Genomic DNA, 23,870 nt, shown 5'->3' with positions numbered 1-23,870 from the left:
GGTCATTTGCTCCATGAGGGAAGGTTATGTTAGGAAGGGCGCAGACAAACCCGGCGTCGGCATTAGCCTGCTCTTAACGAAAGGCGCTAAGGGGACATCGGCTTAACGTCCCATCCGACGGACGGAGTGTTGTCCTGAAATGTCCTCCACACAACATTCAAGCAGGGATCGGGCAGTCTCTGTAAATTCTCTGCCGCCGCCGGGATTTGAACCCAAGACCACTGGGAGGGAAGCCAACACCACACCAACCCGATCCCCTTAATTCATTTCATTGTGCCTATGGAACTAAACTTCCGTGGCAGCCACCTTGGAGTGATTAAAATTAATGTATGCTTTTGTTTAAGGATGTGCGAGTACTCGAAGATTCGATTCGAGTAGTTGGTACTCGACTCAAGTGTTTCGAGTTGCATTACGAACGTCGAGTCGAGTAGTTTAGATAAATATATTATTTAAATTGTTGACATATTACCAGAGGTAAATTCATTTATTGGTGCCTATGGAGCTAAACTTCCGTGGCAGCCACCTTAGAGTGATTAAAAATTAATGTATGGTTTTATTTAGGGATGTGCGAGTACTCGAAGATTCGAGTCGAGTAGTTGGTACTCGACTCAAGTGTTTCGAGTAGCATTACGAACGTCGAGTCGAGTAGTTTAAATAAATATATTATTTAAATTGTGGCATCCCATCGTCCTCAGGGCATTGCCCTCTGGGCCTCAGGCATCATGCCCCGAGGACGATGGCAGAGCAGCAATCGAAAAGTCGGCCTGCAAACAACTAAATCGTTAGAAAACCCGAGAAGATTCCACCGGTAAACATTAATATTTTGCTTGAGCATGGAACTAATGGTGATATGATGAGATGATGAAATGATGATACCATTATGGAAGGGAGCTGTCAAACGTAACGATTGAAATAATTAAATTAAGTCTATAATAATAAACACTAATTTACAAAGATTATTATACCTTCAATGAGTGGATATTAAAGCTCAGAGGAAAAGTTGTAGAAACATATAAACTTCATGTTGATTTTTAAAAGTTTATTCCTGCATATTTATATTTTGCTTGGTAACTACTCCCGTTATTGGCATGATGGGACTGAAAATATTTTTTATTCAGCTGTACGGATCTTCATCATGCAAAAGGATTTCTGAATGCGGTTTTATCTCTTCTTCGTTTTATATTGGAGTTGTTCAAATATTAATGATAACTATGATAACTGTTACGGGCGAAAGGAAATTAAACTGTCCCCTCTACCATCCACAGCATCGTCATTACATACCAGTGATTACAAATTCAACTTTTAGTAGGTTAGTAAAATTAAAACTTTGCTTTCCACAAATTTATTTTTAATGCCAACTAGTTTATGATATGGCGTATCATTTTCAATACGAGTGCATTGAAACAAGTCTACCGTGAAAGGTAATTTGTATTACGAAAAGTTTTTATTATCCTAACTTAAAATGGAACGGTGCGACGTAAAGGCCTTAACCATTCAGTGCATCAACTTTTTCTGATCATAATTAATGGTCGAAAGAAATGGAGAATATTTTGTAAATAAGCTGACGAAAAAAATAAAGCCAATATAGTTCGCTTGACATGTGGAACTTTAGTTAAAATATACGGAAAGACGTGTTAACTTAACGATAACCATCTCTGTCTTTATGCAGAACGCAAATCCATCACAAAAATATCCTACCGCGAAAACAACCCTACCAGAATAAAGCAGGTCATCCTCAAACTATTTTTTACCGCCGGATAGTAAAAATTTGAGTAGGGACTTATTGGGAACAGCTTTATTCCTCAAGAAAACTAAATTACCGTAGAACTCAATTTTTGGGGTATGCCGCATTGGAGTGCTTCAAAATTCCCTGCCAGAAAGTGGTTTGAGAAACTTGAGGTAACCATAGAAGGATTGAAAATGTTTAGCATCGGAAGATAAAATAAAATATTGGCATATGTTGCCTTGTAGTGCTTACAGATTTCCTACCAGAAAGTGGTTTGAGAAACTTGAGGTAACCTTGTAGAAGTACTGAAAATGTTTAGCCTCGGAAGATTAAAAAAATATCTTGTGGAAAATAGTCACTTGGTGCGGGCCTATCGGATCCTCAGTGGAGGAGATGTAGGTGTATGGTCGAGGGAGGTGCGGGAGGAAGGGATCGGCGTAAATCCTCTAACTCGCCGAGTCGGGGGGGTTCGGTTTGAGGTGGTAAAGCAGGAGCAAAGGAGAAGAGAGTGAAAGGGGGGAGGTGGGGGCGCCGGGGCATTTTTAGGGGGGCCGGGGTGGGGGCGTGTGACGTAGCCGTCCTCTGCGATTGGCTGACTCGTCCTCTCCTGCCTTGCGCGCTTGGAGGATGGAGCCCGGCAAATGCTTCCCCTCCGAACAGAACGTGCTAGCGGCCCGCCGCTGGTGCTTCAGTGAGAATCGGGCCGGCTCCATCGCCGGTGTGCCTTTTCGATCGCGGAGGCCCTTGGCAGCGCATCGCGACGCGCGCGCGAATACCCGTCAAACGCCGGCGTCTCCGCGGTGGTCGTCTGCGACGCCGCGGTCGAACCTCTCGGTGAACGGGCAGAGTGTGGGATCTCTTCCGTGTGTTATTATTGTGTTGAAGCATGGGACCTCCTGGTTCGGGCTTCATCGTGGTATTTGTCCCCACGTTTGAGACGTCAGTCCCCGAGGACCTGTTTCAGTGGCCCCGTTGATTTAAAGTAACAGTGTTTCGACGAAGTTTGGTGTTGTTCTCATTGTTGTTTTTTGGAAGTAGTTAGCGAGGCAGGTTGTCCCTTATTGGGACGTCCAGGACCTCGCCGGCTTCCGTCCCTGAGGTAGCAGAAAAGTGAATGATTCTTTGAAGGACTGGCGTAGGAACGGATGGGTGGAGAGGTGAGTTGCGACCAAAACACTATTGTTGGCCTGTGTCCACGCGGCTTTTCAATTTTCGGCGCTTGTTTACGCCTTCTGTGTTCTTCGCGCGGTGTGCGAATCGGAGGGTCGGAGGATCGCTTCCCTGGCGGGAAGTTTTAATTTACCTCTAATTTGATTTTATCGGCGATTGCTGTGTCTTAGTTTTTATTAATCAGGAATATATTTTTCCGAAATACATAGTTTAATGCGTATGTCGAATATGAACCTTGAATTGTGTGGAACAGTCTATTACTATTTTATTCTTAGGCTTGGAAAAGTTCTCTGTTATTTTTGCGACTTTGGATCAGTTTTCTTTCCAATACTGATATATCATCTTGGAAAATATTTTAGATTTTCATGAAAAAATTTCATTTGTTGTCTCCGTTTGAAGTGTAAAATGTGATTCTCCAGAACTTCATTTATAGCCTATGAGTGTATCGAGTATTAACTTTGAATTGTGTGGAACAGTCTATCATCATTTTATTCATACGCGTGGAAAAGTTCATTTTTTATTTCTGATGCTTAAATTTAGTTTTCTTTCCTATATCGATAAAATATTCTTGGTAAATATTTTAGATATTGATGAAAATAATTTTATTTGTTGCCTCCGACTGAAGTATAAAGTGTGATTCTCAGAAACTTGATTTTGGAGCCTCTTTCGTCAGGAAGCCACGAAAAAGTTGAGGAATTCCCCGACCAAATTAATACAGACCGCTTCTAATTATGAAAGATTAAGGAACTTTGATTGCGCTCTTCCAAGGAAAACAGTTTTATGAATATAAATGATTCAGAAAGATGTAATTTAGATCGGGAGCTCTTAGATATGCTTGAGTTCAAGAAAATGTTTTTTAACTCTTGCTATCTAAAGTGGATACTCAAAAAAAGAACCAAATACTCAACTAATCTCCTGTAAAAGTAAATGGCACGGGGGCGTAAGCTGAGTAAGGTTCTTAGAGTCGAATAATATTATGTATGTGTTAATTATAACTTGATAATCATTTCCAATTTTTTTGTAAGTTATTATTCATGACTTTTAGCCTAAAATGGTTTTAGAGCAATCGTTTGTCCTTTTTGACCTTTTAAATGGATATTTAACTGCAATTATTGGAATTGCAGGAAAATATATTCTCTTTCGACAAAAAATTTAGGCTCTCTGTATCAAAATATTTACAGCGGTGAAGGAAGATGTTGAATTATCAAGGAAGTGGGAAGTTTTGAGTGTGAACAATTTCTTTATTTTCCTCTGCATTGATTTCTCTCCAGATTTGAGTCAATGACTTTTTCTGAAGTTGTATGCATAGTAGTATCTGGCTCGGGCACCCAAAATTACGGAAATTGATAATTACCGACACAGAAATCATTGAATTAATTATATTACTGATTCATATTTTTGCGAAAAATAAAGAACGGAAAGATAAGCGATAAGATACCTGTTTTGAGTGTACTGGATTTTTAAATTTTCATACTACTTTGATCTCTGAAGTTGATCTTATCCTACTCAAGCTGATATTTGGTAAATAATGTTTAAAGTTTTCTGAGTCAAAGTTTATGTGTTTAGAACGCGGTATGCGTGGGTATATCTTTCATGAATATAATTTTTATTAATATCTGCCTCGGTAATATTGCGTCGGTTTTCGGTGAGATAAAAGCTGACGAGGTTGACATCTTTTATTATATTAAGCGGAAAAATGGTGATGATATGGAAATAAATCATTCCTCTTCTCGAGTGGAGAGTAGGGAAATTCAGCACAAAGGGTGTTTTTCGCAGGCATTCATCGAAATGGAGGGGGCGAACGAAGACCCTAACGAGAAAGGCAGATGAATCATATCTCAACTTATGTGCGTCTGCGCGAGACAGCTTATTCCTTGACAGTTCAACTCCACCGGGATTTTATGAGCTCTGGTCCTTAATTTTAAATATTTAGCATTTAGACTTCTGTGCTCCCGAAAAAATCTGCTATTTGAAAAATCAATGCAGTCGGGTTTGTGTGACCACGACCAGCTGGTCATTCAAGATACCAGGCTCCAACCCAGCTGTGGAACTTCGCATTAGGCCCTTTTTGGTTCTATTTAAGTGAAGGCTTTTGTCATTCTATGGTTTGGTTTGAACTTTCTTGATGATTTTTTTCCAATTTATGGCATTACGTACGCATCTTTGTCATTCAGATATTTCTTATTTATTTTCCTGGTCTTGTATCATCTGATAAATCTCCGTCTGTTTCCAAGTTGACAAGACATTATTGAGATTCAACTTATTCGGCTGCTATTTTATAGACCGATAGATCATAAGTATATAAGGAAAACTGCGTAAAAATATATTCCTATATCTCAGAAAATCTGAGTGTGGGTAATGATATTTAGGTAAAATTCTTTAAACGGTAGTTCTATTGACACTGTTTTAGGATATCGGGTTGTCAGATTAGATACGTCTTCTACAACGATTAGGTTCTCGCTTTTATCCAGCTTGCAGTTTTTGCTTTATGGGAACATGGGGCACATGGTATTGGCATCAACAGGCTTTGTATATTTTGATCCCCATCATTGAAAATATCTCGCGCCCTCGATAGCTATTTGATATTCCGAAATAATTATATACCCACTGTAAAAGCTTGCCAAACATGAATTATATTCAGACCTCGATGAGTTCTACAAAATTGTTAGGCTGGAAGCCATTCATTAGCATTTTCTTACTTAGACGCGTTTCTCAAACTCGACGGGGTTTGGGTCGCTATTTTCCCCGCATCATTCATGTAGGACGTGGCGTTTCTTTTTTGCAAACATCAAATGCTTTGCTCTGTGAAATGCGTATGAGCCGCAGTGTTGAGGTAATCCTTCTAGTTTTTTTCTATGCTTTGCATGGAATTTATATCGAACTTACGATTGAGTTACAAAATTAATGAATATATTATTACCTACAGAAAATATAGCGCTAAGGTTGGCAACTTTTAACATATAGAGGCATTCATTTTAGGTCCGATTGTAGGTGTAAATTATCCAAATTTTCTTAGCTGTTATTTACATTGTTTGTTTTGAAGTGTTTCGAAGTTAAAGCTTTCGCTGTTGATCGTGCTGATGATGGTCTCTCGGGTAACTTTGTGGGTCAGTTGATCCCTCTCCTCCGACGTTTCGATAGTAAAATTAGATGCAGAAACGTCGGTGCCAGGTAATACTCGATAGACTTTCACAGATTGCATAATGAAATGTAAAAGCTTTGTGATATCACTTAAATTTAATACTGTTCCGCATAAATTTCGATGCGACACGTCGTTATCTGGTACATTTACATCGAGGACCGAGAATGAATAGTTTTTTCTCTGTATAATCATTTAGTAACAGAATATTCTCTGTCTTCAATACCGATAAATTAAGAGAGATGTCTTGCCGAACGGATAGATATGGGAATTCGTTTTTCCCCCGAACCATAAAGAACTTTAATAGACGCTAGTCCCAACTTCGTTAGAGCACTTCATTTTTTAGCTGTAAATGGCTGGTGTCCTAACATCCCTGCCACATGCCTTTTAGACGGTTTGCGATTGTGTAGATGTAGATGTACCATATGATGATATACCACGTCGAAACCTAGGTCGTACAGTATTAAATGTATGTGCAAGTTTTTACATTTCACTATGTTAATTCTATTCTATGAAGTCACGCCCGTGACAACGAATTACTTTATAGAGTGCTATATGACTCTTTTATTTGAAACTAATGCACTTCGTAAGAGGAGTTCATAGTAACGAAATTCAAAAAATGTGGCAAGAGAGGCAAAAATAGCATACGACGTTTTGTGTATTGCGTGTAAATATTAACTGGCACGAGATAAATTAGCCCTTTACGTAAAATCAAACTACGCGCCTATTTCGGGGCCACATTGTAGACAGGGGATCGGGTTGGTGTAGTGGCTAGGGTGTTTATTTCCCAGTCCGTGGCTCCGTGGTTCAAATCCTGGAGATTGAAGAGATGGGGGAGAATGTTCAAATCCCTGATTGAGGGCTTTGTGGAGAAGTACAGAACTCAGTCTGACGGATGGGACGTTAAGCCGTGGTTCCGTTGGTGCCTTTCATTAAAGGCCTGATCACACGGGAGATGAACGTGCATGAGTTAATGTATTAATGTGTGAAGGCAAGAATGGACGCGGAAATGTACCAAGTAGCCAACTTGTGCGAATGCACGAATAGATAATAGAACCTTTTCTAATTTGGTTCGTGCATTCGTACATGTTCCGTCTCACCAAAATCATCCATCAATCACACATTAACTCGTAGGGGTTAGCGTATCACGTAACCAGGGCACAAGAGGAGGCTCATATCGACGCCGGGTTTCTCTCCGCCATTCCCTCACGGCACAAGTGACGTAAATTGTTGGTCACTTCCTAAAAATACCATCTTGCACCTGTGTAGACCGTTATGATAAAATTTATGTCCTATTATTTTACTAATACACTTTGCTATTTATTCATTGAAACCGCCTATCACTGAAAAGATGATCGCTGGAGTTCTTTTTCTTCACGGAAGATGAATTGCTGTTATAAAAGTGAAAGTGTTCCAAAAAACCCTCCGTACCCTGACTCAATATTTAATTCTCTTTCCCACCCTTCTTATCCACGTTACCGGCAGCTGTCACAGAAATACTCAAAGACCACGAAGGAGGTCGGTTAGCATCTGTTTTGGATATACTGTCCTCTTTGAATTAATTTAGCAGAAAAGAAATGCAAAAAATTAGTAACCATCCCTTAAGCGCTGTAACGCAGTCTTTCATTTGAGGTCTCAGCAAGTACCCTCCCATTTGAGTTTGAGTTTTCTCATGCAGGGTTCATTTAAAGTTTCTCTAGCGTGCCAGCTTCGATATGTACATTTTTAGCATGTTTACACTCAGACTTCCAAATTAGACACCGAGGCATTTTATTGAAATTATACTGGTCACTGGCCTTATGATTTACATAAGAAAAATGAAATGATATAGATACGGATTTTTAAGGCCTGTTTACAAGGTAAATTAACTGGTACAAGTTAATTAATGAATATATGATCGCGAGAATGAACGACGAAATGCACCATCTAACCAACCAACGTAAGCGAATGCATGAACAGAAGATAGAACCTATTTGATTCATGCATTTGTACATGCTCCGTCCTGGTCTACAAAAATCGTTCGTGTAATCAGATATTAACTCGCACTATTTATGTATCGTGTAAACAGGCCTTTACAAAAGGATCACGAAAAAATGCGTATCGCCTGAAAATCTGAAAGATATTTTGAAGGCATGCCGACATTTATCTAAAGGCCGTTTTACCCGGGGCACGGAATTGCGCAGGTTAGAGCTGCATTAATTTCTAAAATGGCGTGGAATTGCGCGAATGCATGAACGAAATTAGAACAGGGGCTATTTTGCCGTCTCGCATCCACGCATTCTCGCATATGTTCTAGCAATTCATCGCTTTACACGACGCAATTATGATTGCGCCTTCGCACGTACGTCAGATTGCGCAATTCCTTGTACCGTGTAAAATGGCCATAAGAATCAGCTTGAGGTAAATTCATACAGTACGTTTTCCGTTGGATAGGACGTTTTAATGTGGCTTTCTTTCCTTCAGTTGATATTCCTGTAAGCAATTTTCTACATCGCTTTTCTATGCACTATTATTTTATTTTTGTTGTTGCTATAATATCCATTCTCCATATAGTGATGAACTCTTCTCGGGGTCCGCACCGAATAAGTGAATGCAATGATACCCTCATTTCAAGTAGAGACTCGTTACACATCCTCAAAGCAATAGGGTAGTGTCCCTCATCAAAGAAAACGAAATGCATTGATTGCGATTTCTTACCCACCATTAGTGTATTCATAATATACAAATTATTTGGTTTTATAAATCCCAATTTAGACGAATGGCAACGGTCAATTTTAACCTCATTTGAAAAAGGCCAGATTGGCGCCAATGCGATTCCACTCCACGTGACGTCATAGGGACCTAGTTTCTATACGAATAGATAGGAGTTTTACATCGTCTGAGATTACTAATGCATGCGTGAGGCACAGAGCTCAGGGAAACATGTCTTAATAATCACCTATTAAAACTGCCTATGGTCGGAAAGTTTCCTTCGTTTGATAAGGTATTAATAATCCTTATTTAAGGCAAGCGCCACCAGCTAGAAGGGTACTCTGCTACCTGCTAGCAGCCTGCGTCGTATCAGCGCGCAAGCCTCGCCCCAAGGTCACCTCAAAAGGCGGCAGGGGGAACCAGAAATACGTCACACGGAGTTTTCCCATCATTCCTACTTAGCCGTCGCGTTTTCACGCGCTTGAAATTTTTCACTTTTTGTTTAATCGCGAAAATTAGATATAGTCATTAAAAAATCTAAAAGCGTGAAATACGTACTCCAGGAGTAATAATCTTTCGATTTAGGCAATAAAAAATAATAGGAAACCACCCTATTATCACGAATGTAAACTATCCGTTTGTTTTGTACGAACGCTGGTGGTGCGGGATTGGTCTAGCTCCGATTATTGGACTGAAGGGTCCTTGATTGAGGCGTAGTATGTGTGATGGAGCAGGAGGGGAGATTATGAACTTTTAAAATATTATGTGCGGTATTGTCGTTATCATTTGCTTAAAATGGCACAGCCGGTACAATACTCGTCGAACTATGATTGCCGTATTTCTTCACTTCTCTAGTCGCATCTTGGTGGTGTTCATCAGAACGTCCCTGAACAACATTTCTATGTTATTCGAAGTAAATGCGATGGATAAGTATTTATGATAATGAAATACGTATCTTTCGTTAGTAAATTAAGGGTTTTAAATGCATATTAGTGAGAATTTGTGCCAAATGAAAAATAGGAACATAACGCTATTATTTTTTCATTTGCATGACGTGAAGTTGAGAGATGACACGAAATGATATTTATGCATGGAAAGACAATATAATAATTGAAATAATCTTACTGGCATTGCAAAATATCTCTATGCGTACTATATTTGGTCCTTCCTCTCCTCCTCTGATGTTTTTCCGAAATTACTGTATATACTTATGGCAATCCCAAAGCATTTTTAGTTGGTCTGCGATGATCGACTATTTACATAAATGCTATATTTATGAACGGAGATACCTCTATTTTTCTAGGCATTTTCCAATGAAGGCGGAGTTTTTTATAGTTTATTTTTCTAGGGTAAAAGCTTTAATTTATAAGAAAAATAAGAGAAAAAAAAAAGAATTCCCCACGTCTTTTTTGCCGATTGAATTATTTCCTACATTGGTGGAAACTTTTCATTGTGCTTTTTAACTTGCCGAAGTCTGCTCTTCCAAAGTGGGGATTTGCTGATGAGGTCAAATTTGCTCCATTTTATTCTAAACGAACGAGGTAATTTCATTGATGAAATTTATTAATACTGTCAGTATTTGATTTTGCTGTACGCATTGACAGAAGTCTTCTATCTAATGGCGCATGTAATTTAATTTCTAAAGGAACAAAGATTTGCATATAGTTCATTTAATAATGAAGTTGATGCTATAAAATCTGGGCCCAACTGTGGAGAATCAAGAAAAGGGAAAGGACTGAGACAAGCGTGTGCTCTATCCTTCGATATATTTTATGCTTACATCGAGAGAGTCGTCAATGGAATCAAAAAGAAGATTTTGGGTGCCAATATCCACAGAGAAAGATGTAAGTAGTATGCGGCGATTTGCGCACGACTTTGCAAGCATACCTGAGAGAGAGAATTATTTGAAGAAGACTTTAACAAACACGGAAGGGCAATGGACAGATAACAACTGAAAATCAACAGTAAGAAGACAAAGATATTGGTATGCAGCAAGAAATGGGAGGCTAGGACAAACATTAAACTAGGAACACAGAAGCTAGAAGAGGCGAAAGAGTTTAGTAACTTAGGAAGACGAATTACCAACAACGGACGAAGTATGAAAGAAATAGTCGGTAGAATAGCGCAGGCGAAGAGGCCGTCCTTCAATAAGAAGAATGTACTTATTACAGCGGAAAATAGAAGTATAGAACTGAGGAAAAATTCATCAGATTTCTACGTATGAGGCATGTTTCTCCATGGAAACCAGGCTCGGACGTTGACTGTAGCCGAGAAGTCAACAGTGGAAACATTCGAATTGAGGTTTTACGGAAGAATGATGATGATAAAATTGATCGACCTAGTAAATTATGAGGAAGTGCTGAGGAGTGGGTGAGAATAGAAATCTTCTAAAAGCCGCAAGGAGAAGACGGGACAACTCATTCGGCCGCATCATGAGACATAATGACCTGATGAAGTCGTGGGACTGATGGACGGGAAGAAGGGAGGGGGTACCCGAATGAGTTACATGGGACAGGTGATAAGGGATTTAAAGGAGAAGAAATGTGTCACAATTAAAAGGCTCGGAGATTGGAGAGAGAAAATGGAGGACTGCGTCAAACCAATCTTAGGATTTTTGACTAATGATGATATTGAAAGCGAACCGAGGGTCGCCGCACTTATTATGCGAATGCATGAATAGATAATAGAACCTTTTCTAATTTGGTTCGTGCATTCGTACATGTTCCGTTTCACCAAAATCATCCATACATCACTCATTAACTAGTAGGGGTTAACGTATCACGTGACCAGGCCACAAGAGGAGGCTCATATCGACGCCGGGTTTCTCTCCGCCATTCCCTCACGGCACAAGTGACGTAAATTGTCGGTCACTTCCTAAAAATACCACGTTGTACCTGTGTAGCCCATAATGATATTTTATGCTCTATTATTTTTCTAATACACTTCGCTATTTATTCATTGAAACCGCCTATCACTGAAATGATGATCGCTGGAGTTCTTTTTATTCACGGAAGATAAATTGCTGTTATAAAAGTGAAAGTACTAATCCTCGCACATCGCACTCCAATAATTAATTAATTCATCATGTCTTTTCGGAGCGTGGTAGCCTAGTGGGTATAGCACTTGGATCGAGGTATACCGGGTTCATATCCTGGGCGAAGCCTTCGGACACCCCATATCAAAATCCTCGAAGTGCGAGGTGGTCCAGGGAATGGAAGTGGCTCCCATACCTTATCCCCAAGGCCTAGTTCGGGGTGAGCTCTACCCTCCCTTAACCAAATCGATCTTCGGGTTGAATGACTGAGTGATTGATATCATATACTTCAATGGTGACAAGAGTTACTGGTTCTACTAATCATATCCTAGAGGGATTACGAAAAAATATGATGCCCCTCAACCTAAAGACGGCATTTAATAATAATATTGTTTATTTTCGTAGGCACTGGGGCCCATGAGAAAATATAAGTACAGCTTTCTACATTTCACGATGAGATAGGTAAATAAAAGACAAAAATTAAATAAATATATATATACAGTCAAATGTGAACAGTGCATATCGTAATTAGTTTTTCTGTAACGTTTTTTGGGGTTTATACCAAATTTCTTTTAACCTATCCGTGATGTGTGAGGTTAAGTGGTAAACCAGGGAATGTGTGGTATAAATAAGTTTTGAGGAGAGTTTTTTTTTGAGTTTAATCGTAATCGTATGTAATTACAATTCTACTTATGGATGTATGAATTAATATACTTACTCGATTAATTCATACATCCATAAATATAGTTAGTAAAATAAGTAAATAGAATAATTAAATAGCTTCCCTAAGTTTCCCTCGGCTGGATTTTTTTGAGTGATCCTTGATATGGGGTTGGAACTGGGTTAATCATGGTTTTGGAAATACGTTTGCACAAGCTGGCCAAAAACTATTAGCTCAGAAAGAGCGTGTGTATTTTGCCTTGCATATATATGGCGGGAAAACTTGAATCCTGGCGGAAAGTGGAGGGGTTAGAAGTCTTGGTACGCTAAGAGGGTTGAGAACGTGAGATGGACGGAAATAAATCAGGGAAAAGTTTTTTGCATGTCAGGGAAGGAGGAAAGTTTCTTAAAGAAGGGAAGTGGAGTCAGCGGCTGGAGGGCGGAGCACTGCTTCCGAAGATTCAATTATGGGGAAGTAGTCGGAGAGAGAGAAGAATCCAGGCCTCAATTGTTATGACGGACTGCTGAGTAAATTAGTGCCCTCAAGGTAGTAAGTACTTACATTTGGAGTATGCTCCTCTACCGAAGTGAGGCGTGGACAATGATAGCCGCGGACAAATCAAGGGTAGAGTTCTTCTAGATTAGGTGCTATAGAAGAATGATGAGGACAAAATGGATCGACCGAGTTAAGTAATAATTAGGTCTCATGAAGAGCCGCATAACCGTCATAGCAGAGACCGAGAAGGAGTTGAAAAATATTCTGGTGATATAACTGATAACTTCGGGCTTGACTTTGTGAAACCTCTCCTCGCCGGCCTCGGTGGCGGCGGGGTGACATCTTCGCCTGCCAAACAAGAGGTCGCGGGTTCGAGTCCCGCCTGGGTATGTTTCCCCCCAGTCCAGGGCATGGTTGTTCGTGTACGTTTAATTGTTACATTCGTTGAATTCCCCGGTGTAAAATGGCTAATAAGAGCTGTATCCGGTGGTTTGAGAATAAAATAAAAAATGTTGGAAAGAAGGAGAAAAAACTTTGTCAGGTTCACTATTATATTAATATGGACACGACCCGGGTTTCGTAACGTAGTTACATCTTCAGCTGACAGATCTTACATGCGTGTTATATTTAGACATACGTTTTGAATACGACAGTAAGGGCATCTATTGGAAAGGAGTGGACGAGATGAGTGGGAGTTATCGCTGTTCAGATACCAAACCACACAGGAAAAACCCTCCTCCCAAACCAAGGCTGCTCCTCCTCCCCCTCCATTCCCTGCTTAACCCCCACCCCCGCCCACTCAACCAGTCCACTCCCTTCCGATAGATGTCCTTACTGTCGTATTCAAAATGTATGTGTAAATATAACATGCATGTATGGTCAGTCAGCTGAAGATGTAACTACGTTACGAAACCCGGGTCGTGCCCATATTAATATCTATAATAGTGAACCTGACAAAGTTTGACTCCTTTATTTCCAATATTCTGGTGAATATGGGTAGAGTAATGGGCAAATATCAACTGAAAATAGACACAAAGAAAACCATATTGGTATACAGCAGAAGAGAAGAGTGAAGACTAGCATTAAAATAGGGAAGCAAACATTTTTAGGGGTGGATGAATTCCGTTATTTGGGAAGCAGGATCACTAGTGACGGGAGAAGCAAGAAAGAAATAGGGTAGTTTCCTTCATCAAAGAAAACGAAAGGCATTGATTGCGATTCGTTACCCACCATTAGTGCATTCATAATACACAAATTATTTGGTTTTTGAAATACCGGTTTAGACGAATGGCAAGGGTCAAATTTTATCCTCATTTGAAAAAGGCCAGATTGGCGCCCATGCGATTCCACTCCACATGACGTCACAGGGACCTAGTTTCTACACGAGAGGATAGGAGTTATACATCGTCTGAGGTTACCATTGCATGCATGAGGCAAAGAGCTCAGGGAAACATGTCTTAATAATCACCTATTAAAACTGGCTAAGGTCGGAAAGTTTTCTTCGTTTGATAAGGTATTAATAAACCTTTTTTAAGCCAAGCGCTACCATCCAGCAAGGTACTCAGCTACCCCCTAGCAGCCTGCGACGTATCACCGTTAAGCCTCGCCTCAAGGTCACCTCACCAGGCGGGAGGGGGAACCAGAAATACGACGTACGGAGATATTTCCCGGCATTCATACTTAAGCGTTGCGTTTTCGCGCGCTTGAAAATTTTCACTTTTCATTTAATCGCGAAAAATAGATATTGTCATTTAAAAATCTAAAAGTGTGAAATACGTACTCCAGGAGTAATAATCTTTCGATTAAGGCAATAAAAAAATAATAGGGAACCACCCTATTGTCAGCAGAATAGCCCAAGCGAAGAGAGCATTCCACCAAAAGAGAGACCTGCTTACTGCGAGAAACTTAAATATGAAAGTAAGGAAACAATATATTAGAGCCTACATTTGGAGTATGCTCCTATATGGAAGTGAGGCATGGACAAGGACAGCAGCGGAGAAAGCAAGGATTGAGGCCTTCGAAATGTTGTGCTACAGGAGAATGGTGAGGATCAAATGGGTCTACCGAGTTAGTAATGAGGATGTCCTAGGAAGAGTAGGAGAGAAGAGAAGCCGCATGAAAACCTTGATAAGAAGACGGAACAACATCATAGACCAGGGGTCTCCAATTTACTAGGCCACGAGGGCCACATTCCAAGTTCCGAATCGCCCCGCGGGCCGGATAGCAAATTTGCCAATGACTTAAGTATTCGATACCAACGTCTACTGAAGAATCCGGTGGCGTATTTCTTATTTACGAACAGTTGAAGGCGACTTTGACGTGCAGTACAGCGCTGCAATGCTCCTAGCGGCGTCTCACAGAGTTAAACGAGCGAGAATCGCGCGCTACTTGAAATGAGTGCGCGGGCCGGATGAAAGCCCTTCGCGGGCCGGATTCGGCCCGCGGACCGTATTTTGGAGACCCCTGTCATAGACCATATCTTAAGACATGGTGGCCTGATGAAGACAATCGTCGAGAGACAAGTAGGTGGCAAGAACGGAACGGTAATGTATGAGATAGGTAAAGAAAGATGTGAAAGAGAATATATGCATAGCAGGTTAACCGAGAGGAGAATTGAGTTTAGAGCTGCGTCAAACCAATCTTAGGATTAAAAAACTTCTATCGTGTTTGCGCGCGGATAAAAAAATCTACGGCGGCCGACGTTTCGAGTTCCGTCTCGTTACACATTCAAAAGGCTACTAAGGCTAAGTAGCCTTGAGAATTTCATTCGCTCGGAAAGTGTTAAATCATAAAATCTTAGGATTTTTGACCAGTGATGATGATGAAGTATATATAAACATCAAGTAGCTGCGATAAAATCTGAGCGCACCTGCGAATTAGCAAGAAAAGGGAAAGGATTGAGACAAGAGTGTGCACTGTCCCCCGAAATCGTTAATGTTTTCGTCGAGATATCCGTCAATGGAATCAAAGAGACGACTTTGGGTGTCAATATCCACGTAGAAAGAATTAGTATGCTGCAATTTGCTGACGACATCGCAAGCATAGCTGAGGTGGAGAATTGTTTGAAGAAGAATTTGGCAAATATTGATAGGACGATGGCCAGATATCAGCCAAAAATCAATGAACTTTGAATGGACAAATTTATTATTATGCTGCAAAAATGGGGAGGCTAGGACAAAAATTAAACTAGGAAATAAAAGCTAGAAGAGGTGTAATAATTTTGCCACCTAGGTTAGCCGAATAGCCAATATTGGACTAAGGAAGAAAGAAATAGTAAAGTAGTACAGGCGTAGAGAAAGAATTAGTATGATTTGATTTGATCTATTTGTTTTACCTAGCCCAGATGAGGCCACAATCCGGCCTCCTCTTCCTCTGGGCCTGGGCTCTCTTTTACAAAAGTACTTAATACGGCAATAAAAGGAATACAGGCATCCGTTAAAAATAAATTAGTTGATAAACTTGCATTTTCATGTGATTACGTATGTATGCCGTATTTTAATTTAAATATACAAGTAAGCTGCGATTTGCTGACGAAATAGTCAGCGCATATTCATTCAAGATGTTGATGGAGGCTTCCACCGAGTGGTTGGTTAGGCGCAGATTGGCATCCGGGTTGTCCTTCGCGTCGATTCATCTTCCTGTGACAGTTTCGCCATCGTTGCAGCAGGCATCTTTAAGCCTGATACGGATAAAGAGCCTAAAGACGCCCACTGCAAAGGCGGCGAAACTGTCGCAGCAAGATAAATCGACGCGGAGGACAACCCGGAAGCCAAGGTGCGCCTATTCATTCAAGGTGCTAAAATCTACCGAACGGGGGCGCGCTATTATTTCGGAAGTGACACCCTTCGTTCGTGACAGAATGTCTGGGAGCCAAATTAAAAGTCGCGACCTTTCAGAATTTTACGATTGAAGAATTCGACTACATCAAATCTTGATTCCCTTCGCCCCCCCCCTTTTCCCTTTTGTGTTCTCGAGCCTTTGAGAGTACTCTCCCACCTTGGCTCGCACCTTCCGACACCCGGCCACCTTCTTCATTTGAGGCCATTGTGCTCCTCTGCATCGATCCGTGGTCCTTTGTGCCGCTCCGAGACTTACCGTTTGAGTTTATCCCTTTTCCTAAACACTGCCACCTAAATTGTCGTCTTTTCAGCACGACTCAAAGGAATGTCCCCGCGTGGAAAAAAAATAAACGGATGCGAGCGTATTTCGCGATATTTTATTTTCTTCCCTGCTTTGTTTTTTTTTCCTTCAGGGAATGGGCTGTCGTTTTCTCTCGAAGGAGGAGTGGATGTTCTTTTTCTCTTTTGTACTTGCACGCATTACGTTTCTTTCTCTCTGATGACGAGAGCGATGGATTTTGGATTTTTAGCATCTGAGTGGTGTTGGATTTGCGTCTGCATGCAAAAGATGATTGAGGCATACGAGGGAATTTATTTTGAATACTTGCGGTACTTCAAAAGTATTTTCTGTAAGGTCTGCTATGCTCGACGTACTAAGGGTGTGTTACACCTCGGGTATTTGTTTATTCATATTGCTACTTATTTTTACATCGAAAGTGTAAATTTCACAATCTATGTGAGGTCGCGAAAATAGATTAGCGGTTACATGACCGAACATGCCGAGTTTATTATTTATATTTTGCCATATTTAACCGAAAATCATAATATTGAAGTTTTGATGGTTATCAGGATATTCAGGAGGGACCTTAAAGCATGGCAATTATAAAGGTATATCTAACTTTATTTAGACCACAACATTGTAATTTATGAACTTATTACTTTATTTTAATCTTACATTTCCGTACCGCCATTAGGTATACCTTTATCAAGGGCGTAACTCCTAGTTGAAAGCTATTGCGAGAAGTAATCGTGATCCCAGAAACATGGAGTGCCGACGCGACGTATTGATCGCTACTAGCTGTGAAAACATTCGTAAGTTGTAATTTTTGCTCCAGGAGCCTTAATTTTTTCCTTTTTCCCTGCTGAGTTGCTTGAAAAGGAAATTGCTGTTGGGATGCATTTGAATGTTGATTTTAGGTTAAATTCCTAATTCCAAGGTCGCAAAATACGAGTATGTATCATACGGTCGTATGCATGCAATTTTTGAGTGATTTTCACACAAAAATCCTCTTGCATCGGAAATGACACGACAAGCCTTTGTGCTAAGACAAATACAGTAATGAACTCTCCTAACTATTATTTTTTAAACTGGAATAACAAACTAGAAAGTTAGCCAATGAAAAGACCGTGCTAAGATTAGTTTTCGAACTGTTCTATTCTATAGAAGTGATTATTCTTCATTCTATCGATTGAAGTCTGGAAAGGTGGAATTGTATTTTTGACGAATCCTTTTGAAAAAAGGTATGATAACTTGAGCCTAAAATCTCATTGTAATGCAAACCATAAAGCTGATATAACTGTTGATTAGTTCATTTATTACCACTCAGTTTTCTACATTACCTAATCAACTTGTCTTCTGATAAAATATGTACGTATAGCAGTTGTATTAGCATACACATTTACAAGAGATATGGACAAAATTTTGGCAATATATATATGGTTTATTGGTGCCTTCTGATGTCTTTATAACGAGTATTTTGATAGAAAACGTGATTTTTCGTATGAAAAAAGATATTTGCATCGGTACATTTGGAAATCAAGGAGGTAAACCTTAACTCACTCCAGTAAAGTTTTCAAAGCTTATAAAGCAAGTGCTTTATGAAATGCAATGTACCGTGCTGGGACGGCATGGCACACTCGGCCTGCGTCCTTGCCTATATATTTATTGTGGCCGCCAGGGGTACTCGAATACTCTTCCTCGGTGTTCTTCAGTCACCGCATAAACTAGGATTACCCTGGTAAGCAGTTAGAAATCCCCTCTCCTGGGAAATCCTCGGTGATCCTACCCCGAGGGAACGGATCACGAAGTACGACGGGAAAAAGGACTCCCGAACCTTAGTTCATGTGACCCGCATTGCGAAAAGTTTCTCGGCCCATCATCCCTCCGAGTGCCTACAAGCTGCAGCGTTTTGTCTTCCGTCGACCAATGGCTGCCTCGGAAGTTCGCGGAAAGGTATATTTAAAAAATCAAATATTGGTCATCCTACGTCTTATGAGATAATTATTTGAAAGTAGTAGAACTACCATCATTCAGATCCTGCAGATACAGTTTTCCCAATGGCGACAGACTCGTGGGTTTCGGGGATAAATTTGATAGTTTATTAAATAAATAAATGATGAATAAAATCGGAAGATCCAAGCGTGATGGATTGGAATTTTTCCATCTTGAAATAATGCATTATTATTTCCAATATGGAAACCATTGCACATGTTTATTTCAATAAATAAAAATTGATACTTTTGTTTTGAGACTTTGTCATTTTGTTGAACATAGCTACGTTTTTAGTGGAAAGGACATCGTATTTGTTAGAAGTATTAGTGACTGCCTTTATTGGTAAACATTTTGATTATTATTGTTCTTGTTGTCATCATTTTTAGAAGGAGGAAAATAAACCGAAAGCAAAAGATGGTGTGCACTCTATCTTTATACTGCGCACTTCCAGTAGTACTGTACAAAACGAAAATCAAGTTGCACGACACCAAAGTTACATCTCGCGTCACAAAGTCGAAAAAGGGCCTCGTTTTTCGATCTTAGCGTATGTACTCGCCCAAAGATCGCAAGAAATCTTTTGATTCAACATCCTTGCACGAAACAAAGCGAGATTTCTGTTGATGCATGTGTTACATATGTGCCATAAGATATTTATTTTCCTGAAAACACGAGTCGCTTTAAACGCGAAAGGGGCAGTGGGACGTTGCTGGGTGGAAGGGGTTTTGGCAGGGGTGAGTGGTGCGCGCACCAAGGCAGCAGCGGCGGCTGTGGTGCTCGAAGACGCCGCAGAGACCGCTTTGCCTTTGAATTTGCGCAGCGTGCGTAAGGAACTCGGGAGAGGCTCATGCAAACTTTTGCAGGTACCTTGTCGATGGGATCGATGAGAGGGGTTCTTTTTTTATTTTTTCTCGAAGGCGGAGGTTTTGGCGGAGTGCGAATTCTAAAATCAGGGAAGAGCGCGAGCAACTGCGTCTACTATGCATCCCGCGGGAGATCGCGCGAACGCACTGCCATTAGCAGGCAAGATACCAACATCACTGGTGTTACTGAAGCAACCCTGTTGTGCTATGTGAAAAAATATGTTTAAAATATTGTAAGATTTCTAGCAACTGCGTCTACTATGCAGCCCATGAGAGGTCGCGTGAACACACTGCCATTAGCAGGCAAGATTTGTTATACCAACATCATTGATGTTAGTGAAACGACCTTGTAGTGCTACTTGAAAAAAATATGTTTAAAATATTGTAAGATTGCTAGCAACTGCGTCTACTATGCGGCCCATGAGAGGTCACGTGAACACACTGCCATTAGCAGGCAAGATTTGTTATATGTACCAACATCATTGATGTTAGTGAAACGACCCTGTAGTGCTACTTGAAAAAAATACGTTTAAAATATTGTAAGATTGCTAGCAACTGCGTCTACTATGCGGCCCACGAGAGGTCGCGTGGAAGCATTGCCATTAGCAAGCACGATTTATTGCACCAGCATCAATAACCCTGTGTTGCTAAGTGAACGAAAAATAGCTCGTTGCTCATGTAAAGTGTACATTAGTTCTTCAGAATGTGTTATACACAGTATTACAATTTTTTTTGCAGTGAGGGGGATTATAAGGCAATATTTATTATACCAATATTATTGGTATTACTACAACGACCATGTAGTGCTACGTGAAATAGCATGTCTAAAATCAGGGAAGAGCGATTGCAACTGCGTCCACTTTGTGGCCCGCGAGAGGTCGCGTGAACGCGCTGCTATTAGCAGGCAAGATTAATCACACTAGCATAATTGATATTTCGGCAACAATCCGGTAGTGCTATTATGAACGAAAAATTGCTCTACATAAGTTTTCTCATGAGGAGTTGTACTTAGCGTTACCATTTTTTGCACTGCCGTAATTGCTGGAGATATCTACCACATTTAGGGAACTAGGCTTTTTCTCTGTTCCTATTATTAATGCTAAGCAGATAGCTTCTAATGTTCCCCTTGCTAGCACCAGATTTATTCAATCCCCAAGAGACTATGAGAGACAAGAAAGATTCAGTGTCAATCGAGGTCTACCTGGTTTGTCACGACTTCATGAATTGTATTGTTTTAGTGCGACCAATTTTAATAGATCTCTATAGCATCTTATCCCTTGTCTTTTCCTTAGACTGTTCTTGTTTTTCCATGGGTTCTTCTCGACTACTCGATTTACATGTACCTTATGGTGGACGAAAGTGTGCTTTTATTATTTTTTAATTTAAGTTCCTTATTCGTTATTTTGATTTTTTTATGAGTCGGCGAAGGAAGGAATGAATATTATGCGTAATGTTTCTTTTTAGTAGCGAAAGATTGTATTGTTGTTCTTGGGGAGATTAACTGTTAAGTTGGAATACGAGTCAGACGGCTGAACTTTTTCGGAAGCCTTAATCTATTTTATGTTCTCCGTTCTTCTCCTGAATTCCATCTTAAAAACAGCTCAATCATTTGCGGAGAATCGTGAAGGCTCTAGGTTGGTTTCTGTTGTTTCTCTGTTGGTATTATGTACCAAAATAGGATCATCATCATCATCACTGGTCAACAATCCTAGGATTGGTTTGACGCAGCTCTCCACTCAGTTCTCCTATCAGCTAATCTTTTCACACCAACGTATTTCTTCTCTTTCACATCTCTCTTTACTTGTTCCATATATTTTGTTCGAGGTCTTCCTTTTCCATTCTTGCCTTCCACTTGTCCTTCGACGATTGTCTACCAAAATAGGATAAGTGGTTATAATGTATGGGGTATGGCGCTTGATGTTTTTTAAATAGGCATTCCACGGAGTGAAGTCTTTGCCCGAGATTTTACTCGAGAGATTACAAAGATCTAAATATTGCTATTATAGCTGAATTGGAAACTTAAAACTGCACCTTCTGCATGGCATTTTTATGTTGTGTAGCTTCTTCTTTCTTGAAAAGTAGTGGTAGTAAATACCTATATGACCAATGCTGTTGTGTGATGTACCGAGAAGGCGAAATATGCACCCTGTGGTAAGGCCTGGGTTACGTATACTTAAGAGGTACTTTCGTCAAGTGATCGTGGGGTTGCTACCACGCATAGTGAAATGGCGATAAATTGAAATCATATTTATTGATCCTTTGCGGGCTATTCTGTAACATATTGCGGCTTAGCTATTATGACGTTGGATTCTATTTGGGCGCAATATTGCGCCCCTCTGATTTTGCATCTCAAGATAGCGGCCCCCAAGCGGAATTAGGGGCTGTTTTATAGCATCAGGAATTACGCCAGCATTTGGTTGGCGTATTTCCTATTGCAGCCCCATTTCCGCATATTTATGACATGCTGATCGTCGCAATAAATTTTTTCCATTGCGAGAAACACAGAAAATGATGCGAATGGTACTTTGGGTACATATATACTTAAGGATGCTGCGAAAAGTTTAAGTTTTTATTATGAATTTGATATAGTGCTGAAAATTTCGGATCGGTGAATTCTTTAAAAACGTAAAACAGTTTTGCAAATGGGATAACATCTTCAGGTCGCACAAAACAATTGAATACTTGAAAAATAGGGAATATTACCCGTTTTTCCTTATTTTTTAAGGGAATTTCACTCAATTTTTTTTGTTAAGCACTACGGAAAAAGGTACGAATGAAAACTGAATAGTTTGTCATCTAAAGAATATCTTTCGATCGCACAATGGTACCAAAATATCCGTAAATTACGTTTGTGTAGTGACTTTTCATGAATTTTAAAGTTTTCATTTAATGAAATTTCTAATTATTTTTCAATTGCAATGCATAACACCTAGGAATTCGCGAAAAATAAAGACTTTAAAATGTTTAGATTATAGTATTTACCCAGAATGAACATACAGATGCACATCTCTTCGCTTGTTTCTTCTAATGAAGCAACCCACGATTCACCACGAGGATATTGCTGCATTTCGAGTTCCAGTCTCTTCCAACCCAACGTAAATAAATAATATCAAAATAAATTTTAAAGATGAAGAAAGATAAAGAAATGTTTATTGTTCTTGGACTCTTGGGGCACTAAGAACATACAAAGGTATAAATTAGTATCAGAGCTCGAGTACACAGAAAAATTAGATACATATAATAAATGATGTAATAATGGTAACAGAGTAATGGTAATTTTTGAAATTTTAGCTTGTATCAGAATTTTTATCTTTTAACCTTCTTTTTTAATTATTATTTTATCTTTTTCTCGTTGATGCGATCTTCTAATGTGATATTTTTTACGAATCGGGCATATTTGATCTCGATTTCAATGTGATTTCAATTAAACCGGTCTCTTTCTTGGGATCCGATACTTACTCTTCTCTGTACAAACTCTCTTATGCCCTTCATATCTTCAAAAACCTTATCAATTTATTTGCTGGATTAGCAACGAACGCTTTCTGTTGGATGTGTGGGAAGATACTTTTGATCATAACGAGTACTAAAAGATGTAATTACCAATTCTCGAGTTGCACATTAATAATGGTTGCATATCTATCACCGAAAATTTCTCATAACCATTTGGATTCATTTTGGGAGACATTTTAAAAAAATACGAAAAATCAGGTTAAATTCCCAAATTTGGGAATATTCAAACGCTTTGTGCGACCAGAAGGTACTATCCGATTTGAATAATTATTATCGTTATTTTAATTATTCATCTATCACACATTTTCCGCACCCTAGCAACTTTGGAATAAAAATGCAATTTATTTCGCATCACTCTGCTACACGTCCTGCACGAAATGTTTCGTGAAGAAACTAAATGCTGGTGATGATGGAAAAAAGTGCGATTAGGAATAACTTTTAATACCTCCGTATTTCGAGAAGATGGTATAAAT

The 23,870-nt window shown here is 39.8% G+C and overlaps 1 long non-coding RNA gene across 1 annotated transcript in view; it reads left to right on the top strand.

Moving 5' to 3' along the window:
- The first annotated feature begins 2,411 nt into the window (after nucleotides 1-2,411).
- The window catches only part of LOC124171684, a 223,240-nt gene continuing 201,781 nt past the window's right edge, over nucleotides 2,412-23,870 (top strand). The window contains exon 1 of the long non-coding RNA XR_006867910.1: nucleotides 2,412-2,883. This is a non-coding gene — a long non-coding RNA (uncharacterized LOC124171684). The remainder of the gene's footprint in view (nucleotides 2,884-23,870) is intronic.

Source organism: Ischnura elegans, chromosome X, assembly GCF_921293095.1.
Source record: "Ischnura elegans chromosome X, ioIscEleg1.1, whole genome shotgun sequence".
In the NCBI taxonomy this organism is placed as follows: Eukaryota; Metazoa; Arthropoda; class Insecta; order Odonata; family Coenagrionidae; genus Ischnura; species Ischnura elegans.
This window is presented reverse-complemented; position numbering and strand designations above follow the sequence as displayed.